This window comes from Herpailurus yagouaroundi, unplaced genomic scaffold (genome assembly GCF_014898765.1).
Source record: "Herpailurus yagouaroundi ecotype Mexico unplaced genomic scaffold, PumYag 29, whole genome shotgun sequence".
Lineage (NCBI taxonomy): Eukaryota > Metazoa > Chordata > Mammalia > Carnivora > Felidae > Herpailurus > Herpailurus yagouaroundi.
In genome coordinates this window covers 111,707,712-111,733,335 of record NW_024412377.1, presented here as the reverse complement: position 1 = coordinate 111,733,335, position 25,624 = coordinate 111,707,712, and the positions used below count along the sequence as shown (strand labels likewise).

The following is a 25,624-nucleotide window of genomic DNA, read 5'->3' as shown; positions in this document are numbered from 1 at the left end:
TCCTAATACTGGCCATGAGGATTTCAACACATGAATGTTGGGGCTATCCAAACAGCTTATAGCATTTGGTAAGCAAAGCATGGATACTTGCCTCCCTTTTATAGGCAAGCAAACTGAAACTGGAGGTGGCAATGTGACTTCCTGAGGTTTCTCTTCTATAAAGTGACTAAATTAGAATTCAAAGTCAGGTTCAGAGTCCTTTCCCATGCAGGATAGTCCCGAATACTACAATGTAGGAAACTTCAAAAACTTTTTTTTTTTTTTTTTACGGAAAAGATAAAGACCAGAGATAAATGTAAGATGAAAGATAAAGAACAGTTAAGTAAAGGTGGGACAAGAGACAAGAGAGGCATTTACATTTTCACTGGACAATTGTGTAACAAAAGCAGCTACTAACTAGAAACATTTCTAGAATATTCTATACAACACAAGGGAAGGTTTTGTAATTTCACATTATGTTATGTACTGGTAACAGTAGAGCAACAAAGCCCAAAGTGAGGATTCCCATCCCACTTTGCTTGTCAATGACATTATCACCTCCTGTTAATTTTCTCAATGTGCTATTGTGGGCTGTTTATCCTTTATTCAACAGAGGCTAGTGCAATTATTCTTGTTTATCCACAATATATTTAGGAGAGGCAGTGCTATAGGTAATTGAATATGCAAATTAGCAAAGACTACTAAACACAGTAACATCTCATTTATTTAGACCCTGCCCAAAACTGTAAGGCTCCCAAACAGGGTTTAACAAACTTTTTTCTGTACAGGGCCATATGGTAAATAGTTCAGTCTTTGCAAGCCATACTGTCTCTGCAGCAACTACCCAACTCTGCACTTGTGGTGCAAAAGCAGCAGGCAACAATATATAAACTAATGAGTGTGTGTGGCAATAAAACTTTATTTACAAAATCAGATTTGGCCCACAGGAAATACTTTAAGAATTTCTGCTTAAAACATAACCCTCTCCCAAAAGGAAAAAATGCACTCATGTCCTTATTACTCTCAGGGGGAGAATTAACACCCTGAGCAAATGCTCGTTTTCTCATTTTATATACAATTTTTCTCAAAAACTGTACTATTTTCGAGGCCCCTGGGTGACTCAGTCAGTTAAACATCCTTCAGCTCAGGTCATGATCTTGCAGTACCTAAGTTTGAGCTCTGTGTGGGGCTCTCTGCTGAGAGCTCAGAGCCTGGATCCTGTTTTAGATTCTGTGTCTCCCTCCCTCTCTGCCCCTCTCCCTCCTGCATTCTGTGTCTCTCTCAAAAATAAATGCTTATAATCTACAGCAAAAGATAAACAGGAATTTCAAAGCAGGAGTGTTAACAGAGGCTAACAGAGGAAAGGCCAAAAGCCTTGAGAACAGACAGAAGACAAAAACAACAGGGCAGCCTGGACCAGCTAGTTTAGGGGTAAAACACTTTTCCTAAACTCGTTACGGTCATCTTCATCATTTCTATGTCACCTGACTCAGTATCACTTACTTAGAGCAAACTTCCATTTTTTGATGGTCATAATGATGATTCTGAATTGCCAGAGGAAAGATTCCATTTAATCTTACGACAGAAGAAACACACACACATCAAGGACCCATTTAGAAAAACCCATCAAAATTGGCTATTAGCATTTTGAAACTGACTGAATAAACTCCAGTTATCTAGAGTGTATATTTTAAGAAATAATCAAATCCCCCAGATAATCATGGGAAGACAAACATTTATAAAGCACTTACTACGAGTCATGCATCATTCCAAACTCTTTTATGTATATTAATTTATTCAATGTACCCAACAACCCAACCAGGTCGATACTTTTATTACCGCACTGTTCAGATAAGGAAAATAAGGTACAGGGAGATGAAAACAGATAAACACAGCTACAAAGAGGCAGAGAGGAGATCTGAACCCAGGCAGTTTTTTTATCAGTTACTACACATTACCAAGGCATTACCTTATAACTATATTGGGTGCCTTATTACAAAGACCATGAACATGATAAGGTACATGTAAAATCTCTACCAAATGTAATACAATCTTCAGAATCTAACATTTGAGACATGTCAATGTTTTTCAATGCCTCGGGGTAAAAACTAGTAAGAGTCTATTATTTTTGTTCAGTTCCACCAAAATAAAATGAGGGGCACCTGGGTGGCTCAGTCGGTTCAGCATCCAACTTCAGCTGAGGTCATGATCTCTGGGTTCATGAGTTCGAGCCCCACATTGGGCTCCATACTGACTGTTCAGAGCCTATTTGGGATTCTCTCTCTGCCCTTTCCCTGCTCACACTTTCTCTCTCTCAAAATAAATAAACTTAAAAAAAAAAAGAGCTTTTAGACCTTAGATTGAGGAGATTTTGTTCTTTTTCAATGTTGCACTGAAGATTGTTTTTGGAATGAGCCAGACCAATAAACAAGTAAATGGTGTTATGGGAAAATTCTTTTTAAGAACTCCTAGTTTCATCAGATAAATATGAGCAGGTAAAATAATTTAGTCCTTCTATTTCTTAGATCAGGATGTGAAGATTAAAAGAGATTTTTATTTGTTGGCTTTATTTCTTAAATAGCTCAATTGTAAATTTGGCTTATATGGAAAAAAGGCATTTTGTTTTTAATGACTGAGGTTAATATTGGCTTATCACCCAACAAAAATATTCATCTCTAATGTATCCAGAGTAAAGGACTAAAATTGGCTTATGATGTTTTATTAAAAGAAAATTGAAAGTTTATGGAGAAATTGTTTTCAACAGCAATGACCTGAAAAATATTTTTGGTTACTAAATGGGCATCTGCAGTCTTTTTCATTTGTGCCATTAACATTTTTGCTAATTTCTAGGACCTCGGAGTGGAGACAAATCTTTCAGCTTCTAGAAAACAATCTATAAACCACACTTACATTATTTGCAACATTTGCTCACTCCATGCAACAAATTGTTCTCCAAAAGCTACATACTCTTTATATGTAGGTGAGCACTTTTGTCCAATGATAAGTTAATACTCATTGCACAACTTAAAAAATACTCAAGGAACTGGAAAGAGTGAATAAGTTTCAATTATTTTCTGTTCCCAGTTACTCATTTTCTTCACAGGCTTTTCTAAAACTACAAAGTGAGAGATTCAAATACCTAACACAGAAGAGGACGGGCTAGATGTATTAAGAAAAACATCCCATTACCCCTTATTTCACAATAGGATGGATATAAAGATTAAATCAATAATAATCTTTATAATCATAATTTTCATAAAATTATGTTTTAGTAGTCTTGAGAAGTTGTGAACAGAGGAGATTAAGAATTTAAAAGTAGGGGACAAGGGGTGGGGGGCCTGGGTGGCTCTGTCAGTTAAGCCAAAGGCAGCTTTGGCTCAGGTCATGATGGCTCAGAGCCTGGAGCCTGCTTCAGATTCTGTGTCTCCCTCTCTCTGTACTGCTCCCGCTCCCCTGCTCATACTCGGTCTCTCACAAAAGTAAACATTAAATTGTTAATTAAAAAAATAAAAATAAATTTAAAAAATAATTTAAAAGTAAAGTTATATTCCTAATTTCTTCTAGATGATAAAGATTGTATTTTTTTTAATTTAACCTTTGGTTCATGGTTACAAGGCCTAGATTCTATGTGGACATACCAGAGAACAGAAAGAAAAGAAACAGAAATGGAATAAAAAGGAAAGAAGTAAAAAAAAAAAAAAAAAAAAAAAAAAAAGGTATAAATTGGTTGGCTGGTCACCAAAGCAACTTTCTGTTTTCTGCAGACAGAAATAGGACTGCATGCTGTATCTAGGTGAGGCCATGTGACCCACCTCTGGCCACAACAATGTGAACAATCCTTGGGGCATCTTCCCCTCTGCCACCACACAAGGACCTGGTTGCTGGTAATAATGTAATAAGAACAGGGCCCCGAGAACACCACTTGAATGAGAGGAATGCACCCATCAAGATCCATTTTACTAAACTGGTACAGCTACCATGAAAAGCATTATAGACGTTCCCCCCAAAAAGTTAAAAATAGAGCTACCATATGATTCTGCACCTCCACTTCTGGGTATATCCCCAAAGAGAATACAAACAGGATGTTGAAGAATTATCTGTGCTCCCATGTTGATCGCATCATTATTCATAATAGCCAAGACATGGAAACAACCTAAGTGTCCTTGATGAATGGGTTAAGAATGTGAAATATAAACATATACTGGAATATTATTCATCTACAAAAAAGAAGGAAATCTTGTCATTTGTGACAACATAAATGAAACTTGATGGCATTATGCTAAGCAACATAAGGCAAACAGAGAAAAGACAAATACTGTAGGTTTCCACTTACGTGTGAAAGCCACAAATGCTGAACTCACGGAAATAGAGCAGAATAGTGTTTGGTATGGGCCAGGGGGTGGGGGAAAAGGGAAGATATTGGTCCAAGAGTATAAATTCCCAGTTAGAACATGAATAAGTTGCAGGGATCTAAAATATACCATAGTGATTATGGTTAGTAATACTGTATTACACACTTGAAATTTGCCATGAGAATAAATCTTAAGTGTTCTCACTACAATAAAAGTAATAGTAATTATGTCACATGATGCAAGGGTTAGCTAATGCTATGACAGCAATCATTTTACAACCCTTAAGTGTAACAAATCAACACCTGTATCTCAATAAGGCAGAGGGAATAAAAGAAGTTAAAAAAAATCTTTCAACATTATTTAAGTTAATAAAGAGGGCTCTTAACCCATCACCAAAGACACAAGAAAGTCAGATTAATGTCTCCAACTAACAGTTTTCCATTCTATACTACAAATGAAATTCATTCATTTCTAGGAAGTCCCCTTATGTACCTTATGTTAGGTAGGGTGCATGGGATAAAGGCAGGAGAGGCTCCATTCTATTCATATTCATTGTGCTTATTGTGCTTCCTGTTCAATTTCATCTAAAGAGAAAAAAAGGTTGTGGAGGCAGAAGTGCTTCCATTGAACAGATATTACTGCTGGGAAATAATTAAATGCATCCTAACACTAAGCTCAAGCAGCTCAAGCATAGGACATGACTGTGGCCAATATCCCAAAATGATGATGATATGCCAGGTAGAACTACTGACAAATTTGGATTTCGAAACTAGTGACTATTCAGAAAGTCATTTAAACCATTAATTTTATTCCTGGGAGCAGCAACAGTTTAAAACCTCCACAAGTATTCCATTACTTCAATTTAATAAAGCAAGTCAAGACAGGAATAAAAAGTCCAAGAATTTTGACTGAATTTCCTAACTCACTTTTTCCTGTCAGGAAACTACCTCCTCTCAAACTTCATCATTAGCAATTCTAAATGTATCCGGTGAAGGAACGCTGATCTCAGTCCTGGTGTGGTTCTATATCTAAATGGAAGTAAAATCACCACACAAGCTTAAACAACAAGAAAACCCATCCTGCCTCAGGGAAACAGACACAGTTTAGAAAAGAAATCAAACAACTCAGTAAGAAATGCATGTGATATTTTCTTTCTTAAAAACTGATTTATACTTTAATAGGCTGATAGTAACAGTTATCTTAAGCGACATTCATAAGACACTTAGAAGTTTACTCATTATGTTCTCACATACAATATCACGTTTACCTGTCACAGTAAACCAAATGGTATTTTTAACACTCAAGTAACTGACAGATAAGGACTGAGGTTCTAAAAGCCTTCGTAACGTTTCAATATTAAACAACGAAGACTTCCTTCGCTTTAAGAAGTACTTCTCGGGGGCACCTGGGTGGCTCAGTCAGTTAAGCGTCCAATGTCGGCTCAAGTCATGATCGCACAGTTCATGGGTTCAAGCACTGCATCGGGCTCTGTGCTGACAGCTGAGAGCTGGAGGCTGCTTTGGATTCTGTCTCTCTCTCTCTCTCTGTGCCCCTGCCCTGCTTATTCTCTACCTCTCCCCCTCCTCTCTCGCTCTCACTCTCGCTCTCACTCTCAAAAAAAAAAACATTTAAAAAAAATTTTTAAGTACTTATCCAATATTGAGAACATGCTCTTAAAATAGAGGAACTAGTGTCGTGAGCATCTGCCATACTATCAGCGTGTAGTTGTATGATACACTACGATATACAAAGAATTAAAACATTCTTTGAGAAACACTTTCTCATTGTGCTGCTGATACTCACCAGCACAGTAAAATACCAGAACATACGTCATCATTTCCCTTTTACAGACGTAGAGACTGAGGCTTAGAAAAATTTAATGACTTGAGCATGAGCTCACTGACTGCAAGATTATTTCATTAAGCCATTCTACCTCTTGAACTTGGAGGGACGCAATCTTGCTAGCGATCAATAAAATGGGAAATTACATCACCTGCACACATTATATCACTGGAATAATTGCTTTTAAATTAAATTAAATCTCCTCCTCTACCAATGGGTAGTGTTGCATTCCACAGAGTAGTACACAAATCTAAGGTGTTTAACTCTTTGTGATGTATCACGTGCAATGGGGTGGGCTGGGGGAGGTGCCTCATTTGTTTTGCTCTGCTTCCTTTAAAACATACTCAAGGTGGAACAGCAACTCTTTTGAAAATGCCAACGAGGAAAAATTAAATTCTTGAGCAAAATTAAGCAGTAAGATTAGTGCTATATATACAACCAGAAAAAAAAATGTCTTAGAGAAGATCAAGTCTTTCCAAAAGCAAAATTCATCAGCTAACGCTGGAAAATCTAATTCAATCAATAAAATTTTTTTTCCAATTTGGATTTATGTCATTGCTTTAGTAGGTAGTGTTAATACTTTCCAAGTGCCAATGCGTATTCATGAACACTTTGCAAATCATAACGTAATGCATTCCTTTTTGGATACATCTTTTGTCAAATCCATCTGTCTATGGCAGACATGCAGTCTTACAGATCCTTATCTGTAAAAGGATCTGTTCCTTTTTTCACAATGCCCTGTTCACTGCTATCCAGTGGCCACCTGGCAACCCTCTACTCTTGCTTTTCTTAATATCCTGGCCTCTCTCAAGAAGGTGGTGTGTCCCTTGCATTTCTGGCAGAACTGGAGAGATAAAAGTCCTCTACAAATCACCAAAGCAAGTTGTCAATAATCATAGTGTATACACAGCACTGTTTCTATTTTTAATATCTTAATTTTTTCATGTTTGTTATTTGGAGAGAGAGTATGCAAGCAGGGGGAAGGGCAGAGAGAGAGGGAGACACAGAATTGGAAGCAGGCTCCAGGCTCTGTGCTGACAGCTCAGAGCCAGATGTGGGGCTTGAACTCATGGACAACGAGATCATGACCTGCACAGAAGTCGGACATTTAACCAAGTGAGGCACTCAGAAGCCCAATACAGCAGTATTTCCCTGAGCCCTAAACACCTGCTCTAGGTACCTTCTGAATTGCATGGGCAGCTTGTAAAAGTTTGATAATGAGCTTAAATCATTTTTATTTGATTCATCTAAGTAAGAGCCCAAGCAAGTTAGTATAAAGAATGAAGGCAGGAAAAGGTGGAAGGGACCCTACCACAAGAAAGGGGTGCCAGCTTTGAAGTCAGAAGCCAGGTTAGATAAATCAGCTTCCACCCCCACCCACATCTTAGTCTAGATGGGACTCGAACCACCCTGAGGGATGAAACCACATTCCTTTCATAGGTGCACCACTTTCTTCCACTAACACAGTTAGGAATGTAGAACAACGAGCGCATCAACTGTTAGTATTAGCATCTGTGGCTACTGACACTCAATAAATCAACTCGCTCTTCTGTTTTGATAAAGGAATGCATATCCTGTCTTCATAATGTAAATGTGTTTCTCAAAGAATATATTGGAACTGCTTTTACTTAAAACTATTTTACATACATTTGGTTGATACAGAAAAGAATCCTATGTTGGTGATTTTTCTTTCCTTTTATGAACCTCATCCACTGGTGTGACCTAAGAAGTCACATTTAAGCAAGTGAAAATATTTTTTACAAAACTTTGCATTTTCAAGTGTGATCTAAACATAAAATTTTGCAAAAACACAATTAATATTCCTCCCCTACCAGCTAATCATGTCAGTCATTTATACAGGTACAACCAAAAATAAACTGCTCTTGAGTATATAAGTAATATTTTTATAGTAATTGGCAAATAATTGCTATAGCAGTTAGAAGCTTTTTATTCGCCACAGGAACCCACAATTTTACCAAACTGTTCAAACAATTTATGCTTGAGGTTTACATATGTGACAAATAGATACATTTGCAGCTGTAAATCTGAAGAGGGAAAAATTAGGCAAAAAGCAAACTAGAAAACAAGTCAGATTATAAGAAATTACCTAGTTGTGTGCTGTATTGCGAAAAAGTATAAAAATTATTGGAAAGGAAGAAAAAATATTTCTAAGCACTAACTTCATAGGCAAAAGCCTTTTGTTTTAATGAAAGGCTGGGGGAAAATCAATAATGATTTAAAAGTAAAAAGTAAACTGCTTACACTCACCAATCTATACTCAGTATTAACTCCATCCTACAGTGTATGCTATAGACAGTAATATAATGCTAAAAAAAAAAAAAGAAGGTAATATAATGCTGATGTTTTCTAGTTTCTCATTTTAATCCACTCCAGCTTTGTCTTAAACCTTGTCAGCAACAGAAGTCACCCCCAGCAACTATACAGTCCTAACAGCAGCTTCTCTAGACTAATTTGATCCTGATCCGCTAAAACCACAAATTCCAATCCGCATACTTTATTCTGTTAGGCTTATGTCTGTGTGTATTTAATGTACTTCTTTTAAGGCTTTTGAAAACAAGCTAGTGATTTCTCATTCAGCTCTCTACCACATAAACAGAACCACTGAGGAGCATTTCTATACATATAAAAATGTTCTAGTTATTCACAGATTATGTCTTAAGTCAGCTTCAGAGGACAGTGAAGAAAAGTAGCACTGCCGTAATTGTACATTTCTCCTTTCTCTAACTGCTCTGCCATGTACCTGTGTCCCAAAAGGACTGCTATCATTTGCAGCTCCCTTACAGTTTTGGACAGTGGGGGTAGGAAATCCTGAAACTTGCCGGACTCCAGTGCTCTCTCAGCCATTGCTTTGACACCAGCAGCCCGTTTTAAGCCGCTCATGTTGGACCTCTATCAACTTACTGACCCCATAAAACAAACAGGGCTAGCAAATGCACGGAACAGGTTCCTTGAAAATGCAGCTTGACTGTGACTCGTGACAAAAATCTCAAATAACCGTGCCGGGTTTTACAAGCTTTAAGATTAATTGCACTGAACTTGATACATATAGTACAGCACCTTGAAAATGAATCATCTGCTAATTCAGTATTTTCTAATTACAATCACTCCCTCTCGGGGCATGTAATTAATTTACTGAGTTTAAAAAAAAAAAAGAGTCAGGATTACTCACACAGTCTTGAAGATGCAATGTCAGCTATTTAGGACAGAAACATCCAAGGCCGTGTTAGAACTCAGTTACGACTACATATGCGTTAAAGCAGGAACTGGCAGGCCTCTGAACTACAGCAACTATAGGACTCGTGCTTCTAGTGCACGGGGCTATAATTTATGAAACTGAGCCCCAGATCCAGCCAATCACTTAGCTCCTCATAACAAGTCTAACTGGCTCTGGAAAGCTGAAAAGACTGCACTAGAACAACAAAGATGAGATATTCCACACAATAATGTGCTTATGTGGAATCACATTTCCCTGCAAGGCCAGAGAAAAATCACAGCTTCGCTGTCGGAGGGAAGGAGAACAGATGACCTGGAAGAATGTGACTAGATCTGGAGCAAGATCTTGTCTGGCATGGCAATCCCAACCGTGCCTGCATTAAGGGACCAAGCTACCCCTGGAAGTCCAAGGGCAACTACAGCAGCAAAGCCGGAGGTAATTCTCATCTTTTTATATATAGGAGGAGTAATGCTGAGTCAAAATCATATACATGAAGTCACTTGGGCAGTTAGGTGTGCTTCAATTTCATTTTACCTTCTTCCACTCTTGTCTTTTGTATGGTCATTTGCTATTAAGTAAGTAGGAATAGGGGGAGGTTTCATGTACCTGAAACACACTTGAAACCAAAATGATCATTTGTGGAGGAAAGGAAATCATGTTTTCAGAACTGTTTTACAGGTACCTTTTCAGATGGGCAGCCTTCCCCCCCCAACCACCCACCCACCCATAGAAACAAGAATAAAGGGTACAGAGGCAGGTAGGACAGGAGATGCATTTCATGAGCACGATGAAATGCTTTTCCTATCTCAAAATAAATAACTATGCTCAGTGAGTAAACTGGGAAGATAGGTCATTGCTCAGTTCCTCTGGCCCTTGGCACTGAGACCACGAGAGAAGGTACCAGAATGTACCATGGTGGGATTGCGGGGGCAGAGTTCGGCACTGGACAGAGTTGACAGAGTTTCCGTGGCCCTGTGGTTCCCGTGGCCATATTTTCCTGAGATCCTATTAGATTTCAAAGTGTTAGTTATAGCAAATACATGTTATTCCAAACTTTTAAATTTGTAGTTATTAAAAGATCTGTGGGAAACATTTGTAAGTAAAAGTAGTAACTAAAATAGAAAAAAAAAATTGACATTACACGTAATCCAAATACCACGCCCTCACATACTTGACATGCTTTACCTAATGACAAATCCTTCCAAATCTTCAGCAGATAGTATGTCTTCAACCAATCTTTCCCCACTGTAATATTAACAACAACAAAACCTTTGTAGTAGACTTAAGTAACAAAATCAATCATTTTGCTTACCAAGGGAAAAGGGAATCTTCACAATATTCAAATCGTGTCAGTTTTATGTGTTCCCAAAGGAACAAGTGGTGAAGGGAGACTCCCTTTTTTGTGTGATTTAATGTAACCAACAGTAACAGAAGAGACATTTCTGTGTGTTTTTGTTTGCTGTAATTGACTGCATTCAATGTGAGCTTTGACACCAAGATGAAAAACATAGCAGAAAAAGTCATCTATTGGCAACCCCACTACCCCCCCCACCCCCCCCCCCCCGCGTTTTTTTTTTTTTTTTTTTTGAATTGTCTAATTTGTGACCAGCCAGGGAAGAATATTTTTCCTTCGCACAATTTTTTTTAATTAAACCTTTCTTTATTTGACAGTGCTGCTACCTATGACGACTACATGAGAAGCAAAACTTCTAAGGACGTGGGTTTCCTAAATGTTGTTCCCTTTACTCCCAGATAACATGGATACTCTAGTCTAAAATAGTTTCCTATTCCCTTAATAAAATTCCATTAAAATCCCCTTCAACTCCTATGTCCAAATCTCCATTTGTCAATAGCCAAGGCCAAGAATACTCTCAACTGAGCCATTTAAGTCAGTTTGTGTGTATTTGTCCCAAAATTTCCTACAGGGAGACTTCACATCCAACAGTTTTGTACACAACTATCTTACCACCCAAGACAATGGCCAGCAAGCATCCAGCATCTCTGAGTTAGAAGCTTTCACAGCTTCTGTACATTCTCTACATCAACATGTAGTAGCCAAGCTACAGGTTGATCCCTGGCCCCTTGACCCTTACAAACACTAAGGGTTTTGCTGGACTCAATTTCAAGCTGTTCATCTGTTAGTAGGTAACTTTCAACTCAAAACATATTCACGATGAGAGATTTCTTTAAGACCATTGTTGTCATCCACTCCCAGAACTTTAAAAAATTGTGACAGCCTGCGACATGTTACTTCTACTTGGCAATGTTAGGAAGATTTAGATACTTACTACCTGGAACCGTCACACAGACAGGAAACCCTTATACTGTAACAAAGAAGGTCATGGTTCAGCATGATCCAACTTGAGTGGATTATGCAGTTTACATTTGTTTCTTTGCCCTATTCAAAATAATGCCATGGTGGAGGAAAGTGAAAAATATACATACCAATACTACCATCTTCTTTTGCCTCAAATTATTAGTGAGATATGTTAGAGTCTTGCTTCTAGCAACCATCATTCTCAGCTCACCAGGACTTATGTCAGCAGGTTCTGCATAGGGACACTGTCTTCTGTCATGACTGTCAGTTAGTGTTGGCTATCTCATCTGGCACTAAGAAGTTCATGGTATTCAAGAGTCACCCCAACAGCTCAATTCAGTTCTTACTCATTTTCTTGATCTCAACTTCATAAGAAGAATTAAGATGGTCTGGATAAAAGAAAACTAGCTCAGGAATGCAAATCATTTCTGAACCAACAACTGTCAGGAAATCTCAAATATCAGAACAGCTACAGTTGACCAAGAAGTGTCCCTTGGACCAAGAAAGATTTCTAGCCCCATAATCTAATTTGTCTGGCCCTGACGTTTACATAACCAAACGACTCACTCATGAGATAACCATAAGAAACGCTCAGACCCACCACATTATGTGTCAAACCAGCAGAGACTGACAGTGTATTAACCCACTCCAGCTAATGTGAATCAAAAGCTCCATGATTTTCACAGTGCTAGACTCCACCTGAAGATACCAGAGATCTTGGGACCAGTGTGCTGAGAGGCAACTGCTAACACTTCAAACGCTGACACTAAAAGCCCGTGTCTTATGTTGTAAACTGAAAGACAAACAGTTGCTTACAGACACTTGGGTGGCTCAGTCAGTTCAGTGTGTGACTCTTGATTTCAGCTCATGATCTCACAGTCATGAGATCGAGTACCATGTCAGGCTCTGTACTAAGCACTGAGCCTCCTTAAGTTTCTCTCTCTCTCTCTCTCTCTCTCTCTCCTTATCTGTGCTCCTCTCCCCCATCTGTGGCCTCGCTCCCTACCCCCCCCCACCCCTCTCTCAAAAGAAAAAAAGAAAAAAAGATAAAGTGTCAGCAAAAGACTTGTCTCGCTTTAACAAAGCAAAAATAACTACACTTAAATAAAAAGGCATGGCTACTAGAAATTTAAGTCCATAGTTATCAGAGGGATGAAGCTCACATTCTTGATTCAGATAACATAGTACTTCATCTGGGCATATTCATCTCAAATCCAAATTTGCTCTTGGCACATGGGAATTTTTGGTTAGTGGCTTTTATTGTTGTTGTCGTTTGCGAAGACAGGAACTCTAACCAACTAAAGTAATGGAGCCTACATTTTCGGGTTTTTTCAATTCATCCTCTCCTTAGAACATCAATGAACAGATACATACTAATAATACATGGAACAAGATACTAAAAACATATTACACTTAAAATCAACATAAGCCAACAATCTTTGCACTCAATCCATAGTCAAAACTCGTCTTCCAGGGAACGAGATCTCCAAAGGGCCAATTTTTCTTCGACCTCATTGTTGGTCAGAGACCTCACTGTTGGTCAGAGTTTATCAAACTCCACATTACTCTACATACACAAAAACTGGCAGTTACTTACATTTAGCGAGGGAAAAATGTGCATTCCTAATATTTGATACTAAAACCACCTCTTCATTTCAAGCTAAGTTTAAGCATTGCAGCATGGAAGTTGAACACACAAACCATGAGCCAGGCCACTTGTGTTCAAATATCACTTCTGACTCCTAACTGTGGACCCTGGGCAGGTTACCTAATAGCTGTATGCCTCAGTTTCCTTATCTGTAAAATGGTACCACACATAGTTACTACCCCCTAGGGCTGGAATGAGGATTGAACAAACAATGCATGCTGAGGACGAAGACTATTACATGGCAAGTATTCATTAAAAGTGTCATTATTAGTATTAAGCTAATTGCAATAAGCATACAGAATCTCCAATATGGAGATAAATTACTAAACACCTAGGTACACTGAAATATATCTACAACATCATATAGCTCATTTTGTCTTAAAACCTCTGAAGTTTGTAACACCAGGACGCTAACCTAGATAATGACATAGAAAGAGTGATTGTAGCAGACATGATTCATGTGATAGTTGGTACAAAGTTCAGGCTAGTTTAAAGATTCCCGCATGAAGGCAAAAAAATGATGGAAGCCATTAATCTTCAGTCATGGTACCCTAATGAGAAAAGATATGAAAGAAGGAAAAAACCAAGTTACCTATCATGAACATCTGTGGTGATTATCCAACTACATGAACCATGTCTAGAGTTCAGGCTGACTTCTCGGCTTAAATATGAGACAACACTGAAGCTAATTATCTCCTTTCCTCCATGTGATGGGGCATTTCTCAGAGGAGGAGGAAATTAACTGTGATTCCAACAGGCTCATTAAGAAGGTACAGAGGAGGGGTGCCTGGGTGGCTCAGTCAGTTAAGCGTCTGACTCTTGATTTCAGCTCAGATTATGATCTCACATTTCTTGAGTTCGAGCCCCTCAGCAGGCTCTGTGCTGATAGTGTGGAACCTGCTTGGAATTGTATGTCTCCCTCTCTCTCTCTCTGAGCCTCCCCTGCTCATGCTCTCTTGCCCTCTCTCAAAATAAACAAACATTAAAGAAGAAGAGAGAGGAGGAGGAGGAGGAGGAGGGTGCAGAGGAAAAAAAGAACATGCTTGGTAAGGGAAGAGCCAAACTAGGGAAGGACTGTGTACTTCTACCCTCATGATTCATTCATTCATTCATTCATTCACTCATGAGCTGTCTTGGCCCTTATCCCCCCTCGCTGTCACATAACCGCAACTAACTGCTACTGTTTCTGAGGAAGCACATATTGTCTCACCCAGCTGTGCTGCTGCAGAGGCCTCCATCTGTCTGCCCTTTCTCAGTACCCTCAACTCCCTCCCAGTGAGCCTCTGCCTACCCACCTCCTGTCCATGGAAGGTGGTAACGGTCTTCTGAGGAAATCAATCAGTACCATTTATAACATGAATTGGCACTAAAGGATCAATAAGCCGTGGGAAAACTGGGAAACATTTTTAGTTTAGCAAAAAAAAAAAAATGCTTTAAAAATGAAATTTGGGGCACTTTATGCAAGATCCAAAACAAAATCAAGTATTAAGGTTTAACAGACCCACCCACAAACTCTTTGCTGAAGTTAGAGAATCATCTCTGGTCTTTCTCAACAAGTTGATAAAGGAACTCAAGGAAACCCATCAGGGTTGCTAGAAATGATTGCATATGTGAAAGTTTTTATGGAGGCTAGCAGGTAGTTGAGTGAGCTAAGCCTCAATCCTAATCAGCTGCTCCTGGCGGAGGGCTACAAAGGGGAGGAGGGCTGGGGGTGGGGGGCGGAAATCACCACCCCCTTTCCTCTATGCTGGTTCAGCTATAGTATCACTTGTGCCCTGAGGCCTTCTCATTTGTGGCATCCCTGCAGTCCAGGCCTGTGATTCAAGGGACAGTCACTTGCCACTGGACGGACGTTCAGCAAAGTAGAATGGGAGGGGCTACAGAATTTAGAACACGTGTGCTGGAGGGTAATCTTCAAGGTCATAACACAGGTCTGGTATGTCTTTAGGCCCTCTCCTACTTCACCTCTCTTCCCTCCTCCCCCCCTGTCGGCCAAAAATATTTTCCTAACGTCCCCAGCTTCCTCCACCAAAGAGGCCCACAAAGGAGCCTGTCCTCCGCTTCCATTAAAAAAAATAATTGTTTGGTGTGCCGTCCCCAGAACAGCCAGATTAAAACAGCCTGTGCCAGTGTGATTAAATGTTTCTGTTATCTTTCAAGTGGCACTTTGTTTTAATAAGGGCTTTCTGGAAATAAAGCTGAGAACCAAGAAACAACCACACGGAACATTTCAGGCCCCTTGGAGCATGAAGTGAAGACATGCAGAAGGTAGGCAGGGCTTTCTGGGCCCTGGGAATCACGCGGGCCCTCTCAAGAACAGGTCAGCCCTACAAATACAGGCCTGGTCCATGCAGGGCCGCCACTAAGAGTGGGAGACCCTCCTCCAGGAGAGGTAAATAATTGGTGGCTCAAAAGCAGTTTGGCTATGGAGACACTTTTGTGATCACCAGCTACTAAAAGAGGCATAGACTGCTCCAAGTCTCACAGCCCATAGGGTTTCTTTCTTCCTTTTTTTTTTTTTTTTTTGTGCCCTAAGAACTTAAACACAGACATCAGAGGAGTGGAAGGAGAGCAGATCCTGCTTGTGTCCCATGTGCATTATAAAATAATACAGTGGCTCTTGAATTTCATGCTTATCAAAATTATAGTGTTAGTTCAACATGCAGACCCTGACTCCCACCACAAGATGCTCATCCTCTAAGTCTAGCATGAGGTAGAAATCTGCATTTTTAGTGGCACACTTGATGCTTGCACCTGCTTGCAAAGCCGGGTGTTTATGGATTCCTCATTAAGAAACATCAAGATAGTGCATGCAAACCTCTTAACACAAAGCCTGGCACACTGCAAGAGCTCAACACTCACTACCTATAATTATTAATAATCATAATTGATCCCAACATTACATACTCAACTTGGACTTGACCTTTGCTAAATGAAATTTGTGCAGGGGCATGGCAGTGCAATAGCAAGCCAGGGCTGGTGTCACACAAGGAAAGAGAAATTGAAACAAAAATGGCCCAATGTGCATCCTTCTAATGATTCGTCAGTCACTGATGAGACCTCTTGAGCCCCAGTTACCACCCCCCTCACCACATGTGGCAGAATCAATAGCTCTAAAAAGATACCATAAGAGACTCTGAGACAATTGTCTATAGACCGGAAGTCCCCTAAGTTAAAACGGTCAAAATACCAGTACTTTCATTTTTCTGTGTCAGACACAGAAGGAACACAAGGTTATTTGTCTTGGAGGACAAAGCAGGCCCCAAGTAAACAGGAGTTCTGACATGGCTGAGTCCACCAACTTGAGCACAATATAAAAGTGAATCTCAAACCTGATTGGTTGGTGTGTTCTGTGAGTCTTGGCTCTTTTCCTCTGCTGTCCATGTGGGCCCTCCACAGGTGGCTGGAGACTAACTGTGTCTATTTACACTTGGAATCACTCCTCATAATAAATAAGACGGTCCTTCAGGAAATCTTCTGTTTAGTTTGCACACTCCCAAGGATAGGACAAAGCTCCGTTGTTTAAGAGCATTAATAACAAAAGCTTTGTTCTTCCAAAACCAGGAGGGAAACCAGATCTATCCAAAATCACTTGGTCTTAAACTGCATAAGGATGACAAGAATGAAATATTATTTTAGGCTGTCCAACAGCATCATTCCTTCTCCTGGCTTCAGAAAACAATGACTCAATAGGGGCCTTTTCCTGACAGACTGCAGCCCTAGGAAAATACCATTCCAGAGATTTGGAACAAGGGTTCTTCTTGCATTTAAACCAATGAAAGCTGTTCAAAGCCCACTTAGCTTTCTCACTTTGAATCACAGGCAGAGGAACACATCTGTTTGTACTCATATAGTGAAAGTAAAATAGAAATGCTAAATGGAATTAAAAAATCCAAGTAGTTTCTTACCCCATCTCAGGTGCTTGACATGTGTCTTATTGCTTGATTCCCTCAACAACCTCTCAGAGGTTGGTATTATACCCATTTTTACCATGAGTGAAAAAGGTTAAATAAATTTCCCTAAGGACACAGAATTGATAAGTAGAGCTAGAAAGCAGAATTAAAAGCCTCAAGTCCTACCTATCAAGGTTAAATGATAACCCCCCGCCATGTTTGTTACTATAATTTTATATAACCTAATTACTGTGTTTCATAACCTGCTTTGTATCACTAAACAATTTTCCACATCATATGGAAAGCTGTGTAATATTTTTATTGACTACATAGGATTTTCCAGAAGACCTTTACTATAATTGATTTTACCAGTCCCCTACTAATGAACATTGAAGTTATTTCTACTTTTCCTTATAAATATGCTTTTGCACACCTATTGTTACATTCATGCAGTTATCCCAAGTCAGTCTTCAACTGAGAATTGCTGGACAAAGAAAGGAAGTATGTTTTCTTTTTACATTTTCACTTCACATTGCAGCACATATCACTCAGCTGTCCTCCAAAAGGTATGGAATTTGGGCTCTTTCGGCTTTTAAACCTATGAAAGCTACTGGTAGATGCATGCATATGCCCATTTCCTCACTCACACACATACCAAATTCAACCAACTATTTCTATTTCTGCCAAAATGACGGGGTCAACAATAGCATTGTTATTTTTATTTGCATTTATTTCATTATTAGGAAAAACTAGACTGTTCCCCCCCATGTATTGGTCATTTACAATTCTTTCAGAAATTAATTATCCCTATCCTTTTTCTACTTTTCTATTAGAGTCTGACTCCAAAATTCATCAGAAATGCTTTCTCCTACCTCCTGCTTTCCCACTGTCCCTGCTGCTGTATCAGAAACTTTGATCTATAGCCAAGAAGACATCAGTAATACACTGCTGGGGTGACTGGTCAAGTTCCATAAAACATGTTCCAAGAAGAAAAACTGGTTAAGCCCAAAGAACAAAAAGCCATAAACTTCTCGGTTGTCTACTTCAGAAATAGGTCGTCCCCTGACTTTATCAGCTTTTGTCTCTCTTTTAAAGAACAATGATTCATTTAAACTGAATCTTGCTCTTTTGCACAGAGAAATTTGAGGAGAGAGGCCAAGAACAGTTTTGAGGAACATCTCCAGAACCCGGAGCTGGAAGGGAACAAAGGGAACCCACACACAATCTGTACCCCAGGTAGGGGCAGATCACAGACTAATAGATTCTTTGCACTGAGGCTCATTACACATGTCCTCCCTTAAAGGAAACAGAGGCCCACAGGCAAAAAGTGACTTGTCCGAAATTGACTGGCAAATGCCAGTCCCTTGGCTCCCTGGGCAGAGCTCGTTTCACTGGAGCATACTGGCCAGAAGTAGACCACAGCCCAAGTTGAGTGGCCAGAGCATAAATCACTGAATGTGCCTCCCATCGTGCCAAGAGCATCATCACCCTAGGATCAGGCAATTGTGCACAGGGGGCTTGCCTCACATGCTCAACCAGCCTTTTTTCTTTCTTTTTCTTTGTAGCTGCTAGGGCTGGGCAGAGTTCTGGCTGGGTGTGACTGGAGGACTACAGGGATGATGTTAGGCTTCCCCTTACTTAAAAAAGAAGATGACCAAATCCAAAGAACAAATTAGGGCAGCTCTTAGAGTATCCAGATTTTTCCGTACAATATCACTCCTGGGGTGCCTGGGTGGCTCAGTTGGTTAAGCATCCAGCTCTTGACTTCGGCTCAGGTCATGATCTCAGGATTCATGACATCAAATCCCCGCGACAGGTTCTGTGCTGACAGTGCGGAGCCTGCTTGCGGTTTTCTCTCTCCCTCTGTCTGTCTGGCTCCTGCCCACTCATGCCCACAAGTGTACATGCATGCTTCCCCTCTCTCTCTCCCTCAAAAATTGACAAACATTAAAAAATACTTATTACTCATATAATTAGAGTAGTTTGATCAACTTCTTATGTTCAGATTCAACCAAACCCATGCTCTGAGTTAAAAGAAAATCTAGCCTGGTCATAAGGTGGCCTCTTCCTTCCCAGAAGGGTTTCTGCCTTAGCCCAGCAGAGACCCAAATAGGACCAAAATGTCTCAAGAGAAAACAGGGCAAAGGCTACCCTCTCTCATCTCAGTCAAGGAAAATACACAGATCAGTAGCCCCGCATGCATTCCCCAGAGGGGACTGAAGATGAGCAGCCAGCAGCTAGCTGGCTCCTCATGAGCAGTGCCATGAGCTCCTTCTGTATAGGACTCCTGCTGGCCCCATCTTGAAGCTCTTACTACTCAAACGAAGGCTATATTCCACTGAACATAGACCCGAGGGAGGCATAAGAGGCAGCCTTGTCCATCATTTCTCAGTTCAAAAGCATTTTCCCTAACTCTTTAGACATCCTGTGGCCTAAAAGAACAAATGGTTGACATTGAGAGTTAAGGAACTGAGTAAGCACATCTGGAAAACTGACCTAGGATTCAACATTGATGCCTATTTTGTGCCAGGAACTGCACATGCACTGTGCGATTTAATCCCCACCGGGACTTTACAAGGTGGGTGTTGGTATCTAAGGAGGCAGAGCCAACAATAAGGAAGGGTTGATTTCTGGGCCCCAGTGATTCTTCTAGAAAATCTCATTAACTGTCATTGTAATTTTTTTTCCACTGTGATTTCAAGCTGTTCTTCTAAAAGACCAAAAGGAAAGCATGGATGACTGTGTCTCAAATGTTAACCTGTCTTGAAATTTCATTCTTGGCCGCTGAACCATTGGCTCCCCTTAGCTTCCTCCCTGGAGAAAGAGTGATCTCACACTGGTGGCTCTCTTTGGGAATAGGACATTTCCCATAAGAGAAAATTCTTTCCAAAACTTAGTGCTTATTTTAGGAGAGTTGTGTAGATTCACAGGAAGGGTGATGCCCCTCAAGCAAGGACAAACTCTGCAAGTAAATTTCAGCAACCTCCTGTGCATAAAAGTCTCAAAAAAATAAATAAACAAAGATCCAGACAGGAGAAGTTACGTTGGTCCAGAACCAACATTTGTGAACACATCAATTTTCATCTCAAGGGATTCCAGGGGTCTTCATTAGCTGGCTCTGCAGATTGGACTATATGCCATCAGTTTCTGTTTCTTGAAATATTCATTTAATTTAGATTAGCCTATTTGCTTCTTTTTTCTCAAAAAAAGATCCAAAGTAACTAATATCTGATTCCAAGGATGGACATGATACCACTTAGAAATATGTAAGATTTACTAATAACACACCTTATGCAAACCTACACTGTACAACACCCAATTCCAAAGGGTATCAAAAATGACATCTGACTTGGAGCTAAGTGCCTACAAAGAATTGAAAAAATACACATTTACTAATTTATATCCATCCAGAAAATAATGGTACTAATACCATGCATGTCTAAGGAAACTTGCCATTTTCAGAACACTTTTACAAATGCTATTTTTTTGGCAGAGAGAGAGAGAGAGAGACAACAAAAGCAAGAGAGAGCAAGTGAGCATGAGCAGGGCAGGAGCAGAGAGAGAAAGAGAGAGAATTCTAAGCAGGCTCCATGCCCAGCACATAGCCCAATGCAAGGCTGCATCTCACAATGGTGAGATCATGACCAGAGCTGAAATTAAGAGCCGGACACTCAACTCCCCGAGCCACCCAGACGCCGCCACAAATACCATTTTAAATGAAACCCAAAATCTCATGGAAGGCTGAGAGGGGGTTTTGTTAACATATTTATGAGGGTTTATATGCTGGCATTGCTACTTTTTGGCTGTGTAACCTCAGTCAGGTTACTGAAAGGCTCTGAGTCTAGCCTTCTCAAGTATAAAATATGATTGGTAACTTTTCCTTCCTTTCAGAGTTGATGAGAGACCCAAAGATAACATGTGCCAAAGACACATGATTATGATTATGACAAACCAGGACCCATGTAATCATCCCCTCTTACAGCTGAGGCAATGGAGAATAAAGGAGATGAAATTATTTGACCAGTGACTACAGGTACAAAGGGCCTGAGGTAGGACCAGCTCCCGGGTCTGCACCGTGCCAAAGAAAAGGGTTCTCTGCTCTGTTTGAAAACCTGAGGTGTAAAAGTAAAATTATCACCAAACGAGGAGTTTTGATCTCTGAACCTTGAAAAAAGTTGATTCACGATTCCAGCAGCAAAGGAGGCAATTAAAATGAAAGTCTTCCGTGCTACTACTATCAACAGGAAGCAATTTTAATTCAGGAGCATCGCTCTTCTTATTTTGAGGTCATTTACCATGACCGTGATTTGTATCTTTCTTTTGATCAGCTTTCCAAAATTTACTAATTCAGGTATCTTGGTGTGGGTCATCTGCCCTTCAACTAAACTGAATATGGTTTCTGAACAAAACAGACAGAAATTAGGAGAAGCTTCCCACCTCCGGAAAGCCGTTAGGGGTCACTTTGTTTAAATATCACCTTGTTTAAATATCACCTTGTTTAAAATATGCAGCACATCCCTCCAAAGCAGTAATAAAGGTCATTTTAGGACCTTTTGTGGCCTCTGACATGTGACAGGCAGAACTTTTTTATCTGTATTTTTCCAGGTCTAGAACTGCTCAGTTCTAGAACATACTTGGGATGTCTTTTCTTGGAATTTTTTTTAATTCAAGTATAAGTAACATACAATGTCTTATTAGTTTCAGGTATACAATAGGATTCAATAATTCTTCACATTACTCAGTGCTCATCAGGATAAGTGTAATTTCAATCCCCTTCACCTATTTTACCAATCCTCCACCTACCTCCCCTGTTGCAAAAATATCCAATGGGAAAAAAATAATCTCTTCAACAAAGAGTGTTGGGAAAACTGGACAACAACATGCAATATTATGCAATATGCAATTATGCAATATGCCACAGTTTTATGCAATTATGCAATATTGCAACAATATGCAATATGCAACAATATTACTCTCTTACATCATACACAAAAATACACTCAAAAATCGATTAAAGACTTAAATGTGAAACATGAAACCCTAAAATTCCTAGAAGAAAACATAGGCAGGAACTTCTCTGACATTGACCATGGTAACATTTTTCTAGATAGGTCTTTGGTAAGGGAAACAAAATTAAACTATTGGTACTGCCCCAAAATAAAAACTTTTGCACAAAGAATGAAGCCATCAACAAAAGAAAAAGACAACTTACTGGGGACACACGGTGGCTCAGTTGGTGGAGCGTCTGACTTTGGCTCAGGTCATGATCTCACGGTTCATGAGTTCGAGTCGGGCTCTGTGCTGACAGCTCAGGGCCTGGAGCCTGCTTCAGATTCTGTGTGTCTCTCTCTCTCTCAGCCCCTCCCCTGCTCGCACTCTGACTCTCTCTCTTTCTCAAAAATACACAAACATTAAAAAAATTAAAAAGACAACTTACTGAATGGGAGAAGGTATTTGCAAATGATATATTTGATAAGGGCTTAACCGAAATATATCAATAATTTACACAATGCCAAACAAATAATCCAATTTGAAAATGGGCAGAGGACATGAATACACATTTTTCCAAACAAGACATACAGATGGCCAATAGACGCATGAAAGGATATTCAATGTCACTCGTCATTTTGGAACTTCTTTATAATTACTTACTATATAGTCAGGATTATTGACAATAATTTGACACCTGCTTCCTAAGGTTAGGTAATGTTCAGAATCCTCCAACAGCAATGAAAATCGACCATGGTCTCTGCAGCAAGCCTAACTGAGCTTCTGTGAAATCAGAGAAATAATCTACTACAGGTGAGTATCCCTCACATTTCTGTGTCTTCATGAGGAGACAGGGAGAGTGGCTGGAATACATTTAACTGTACTGTATCAGTACAAATCCTAGTGAACAACAAATCGAGAAAGAGCAAGCTAGAAAATGCAGGACTCTCCCTCAGCCACTACCTGGTAGAAAACAAGGGAAAACATGCTTTATCTATACACAGTAGACTCAACGTGTTCTAAAAACCACCATTGTCGTAAATATTTATTTGACACTCTGCCTACTGTGTGATTTAGCTAACAACTGTTCCAAGTTGTTAGTAAATCGTCCTACCATTTCCTTATTTTGGGCTTTATTTTCTTCACCTTTCTTTTGTCATTTTGCTTTTTTATCTCGGCATTTCCTTGGTATTCCTTACATTTATTTCTATTCCTTTATCCCTCTGTTCTTTATGATGTGCAAGTGCTTTCAGATAAATGCTACAGAAATGTCAAGCTGTATCATTATTACTCTTACCACCTTTATTATTTATGTCAAGACGTTATTAAAAGTCTTTTGCATTCTCACTATTATACCTACATCTTGTTCCTCCAGCTTTTATCTTGTCTGATCTTCTACAGATTTTCCAGAATATGGCACATAAATATTAATAATAACAAAGTTGAATATCTTTCCTTTAACTTTTTTTTTTTTTAACTCTGCAAGTATCCACTGAGCTAGGCAACATTCATCAAATGCAGTTCTCGAAGAACACAATTGTACTGAAACAATAGGGGGAACTCCAAAGATAGCAAAGACATGTTTCTTGACCTTAGTCATGAAACTAAGCACTCTATGCTCTAGAGTGACAAGCCACACAATATGCAACTGAAGGGGACATCTATAAAATAGCAGATGACTACAGTTGAAAAAGGACCAAGTCTGAGTTGGCCAGGTAGAAGTAAACCATGTAAGATTTTCTGAAGGTGAATTTCAAAAGGGAAAACAAAGAGATGAGAAGTCTAGGGGAATAAAGGCATTCTGTCTGATCCACCAATGCTATAGCATTTTCTATAGCTTTTTGCAGTCTCCTAGGGACTCTCCAGTTTTTGTATGCCTTTTTATTTCTGTTCTGACTATATTATCAAAAACTGCTTTGGAACTTAAAGCACTAATATGTTTTACTTTATACAATTTCTATTACTTCCGTAATCTTGCAAATTGCTTTTGTATAACCCAGCCTGCTTCGCTACTTCTTTCAAGTTTTTCAGGTCTTCTTAGGTATTTATTTTTAGCATAACATGTGAAAGGTAACACTTTTCCAAAAGCAATTCTGTGGCATCTGCTGTTTGAGGTATGTGGTAGCATAGCAGCCTTGAGACTTTATTTCAGCCCCCTCACAACGGTCTGTATTGTCCCTCGGGCCATTTAGTCCTCTCTGCAAAAAGATCAGGTTACAAAGCAGCCTCCTCCACACTGAAATGGGGACGCCAAAGCAAAATGATCTAAACAGAGTCTGAATCCATTAGAGAGTTTACCAACTTGACTAAACTAAGCCTGGAACATGATCATTTCCACCATCTTTTTCAACAAGCTATCCCTTCTTTTTCCAATTTATTTGACATTAAAGTTGATACAGTGACTTATGCTTTAAAGTTAAAATTCATCACGGTGAGAAAAAAGGGGGAATGCTTTTAAGTGAGAAGCCAGACTTGCAATACCACAAGACACAGTCTGTGTTCTTAATAAAGGTAGGATTTGACACATAGGCTACAAACAGGATATCTCCCAAAACCAGTCCTCCACACACAAAGCAGCATAAAATGAGTCACCTGACTACTTGTAGGAAACGTGCATTTTGTTCTAAAATAAAGGATGCAATGTCAAATTCAAACGTCTAAATGAATTCTTATAAATCTCGGGGCACCTGGGTGGCTCAGTTGGTTGAGCGTCCAACTTCAGCTCAGGTCATGATCTCACAGTACGTGAGTTTGAGCCCCATGTTGGTCTCTGTGCTGGGATCTGTGCTGACAGCTCGGAGCCTGGAGCCTGCTTTGATTTTGTGTCTCCCTCTCTCTGACCCTTCCCTGTTCATGCTCGGTCTCAAAAATAAATAAACATTAAAAAAATTTTCTAATAAAATAAATAAATCTTATATTCATACAAAGGTGTGCTTGACTGATCATTCCTGAAAGGTAACATTTCTTGTGGATATGTGCTTATCAGAAGGAGAAAGGGGGAGGAAGTACTCCAAGAGGACACATAAAGGGAAGACTAAGGCGGTGGGGAAATTAGATCAACTCTTTGACATTATTTTCCAAGGACAGTTATGGCAAGGGACACTTGTGGCATTAGCATTGTACACAGCAGGGATCTCTCCCTCTGCTCTTCTGGCACATTTAGGAATCTTGTGTCATCTGCATGTTTGTTTCCCATCAGATAAATTTAATAAAGCCCAATTTTCACCCATGTGACTTTGGATTTTAAGAAAATAACTTGAGGGTAAAGGGCCTGTCTCACCAACTATCCCTTTCTCTACTCAGTTCTGTCTTTTGCTGTTTTACACACACACACACACACACACACACACACACACACACACACACACA

The 25,624-nt window shown here is 39.6% G+C and overlaps 1 protein-coding gene and 1 long non-coding RNA gene across 4 annotated transcripts in view; one reads left to right on the top strand and one right to left on the bottom strand.

Moving 5' to 3' along the window:
• Nucleotides 1–25,624, bottom strand: part of PDE4D (phosphodiesterase 4D) — a 1,431,601-nt gene that overhangs the window by 1,385,975 nt on the left and 20,002 nt on the right. The window contains exon 1 of one of the 3 annotated variants that reach the window (XM_040452564.1): nt 9,364–9,442. The exons of 1 other annotated variant lie outside the window; for it this stretch is intronic. The gene's annotated coding sequence lies outside the window, so the exon portion shown is untranslated. Of the gene's footprint in view, nt 1–9,363; nt 9,443–25,624 lie in introns of those variants that run through there. One more of the 3 variants, XM_040452576.1, reaches the window with a different exon arrangement.
• Nucleotides 9,524–11,236, top strand: LOC121015607 (uncharacterized). The gene is made up of 2 exons (XR_005783899.1): nt 9,524–9,843; nt 11,080–11,236. It is a non-coding gene; the product is annotated as an uncharacterized LOC121015607 (long non-coding RNA).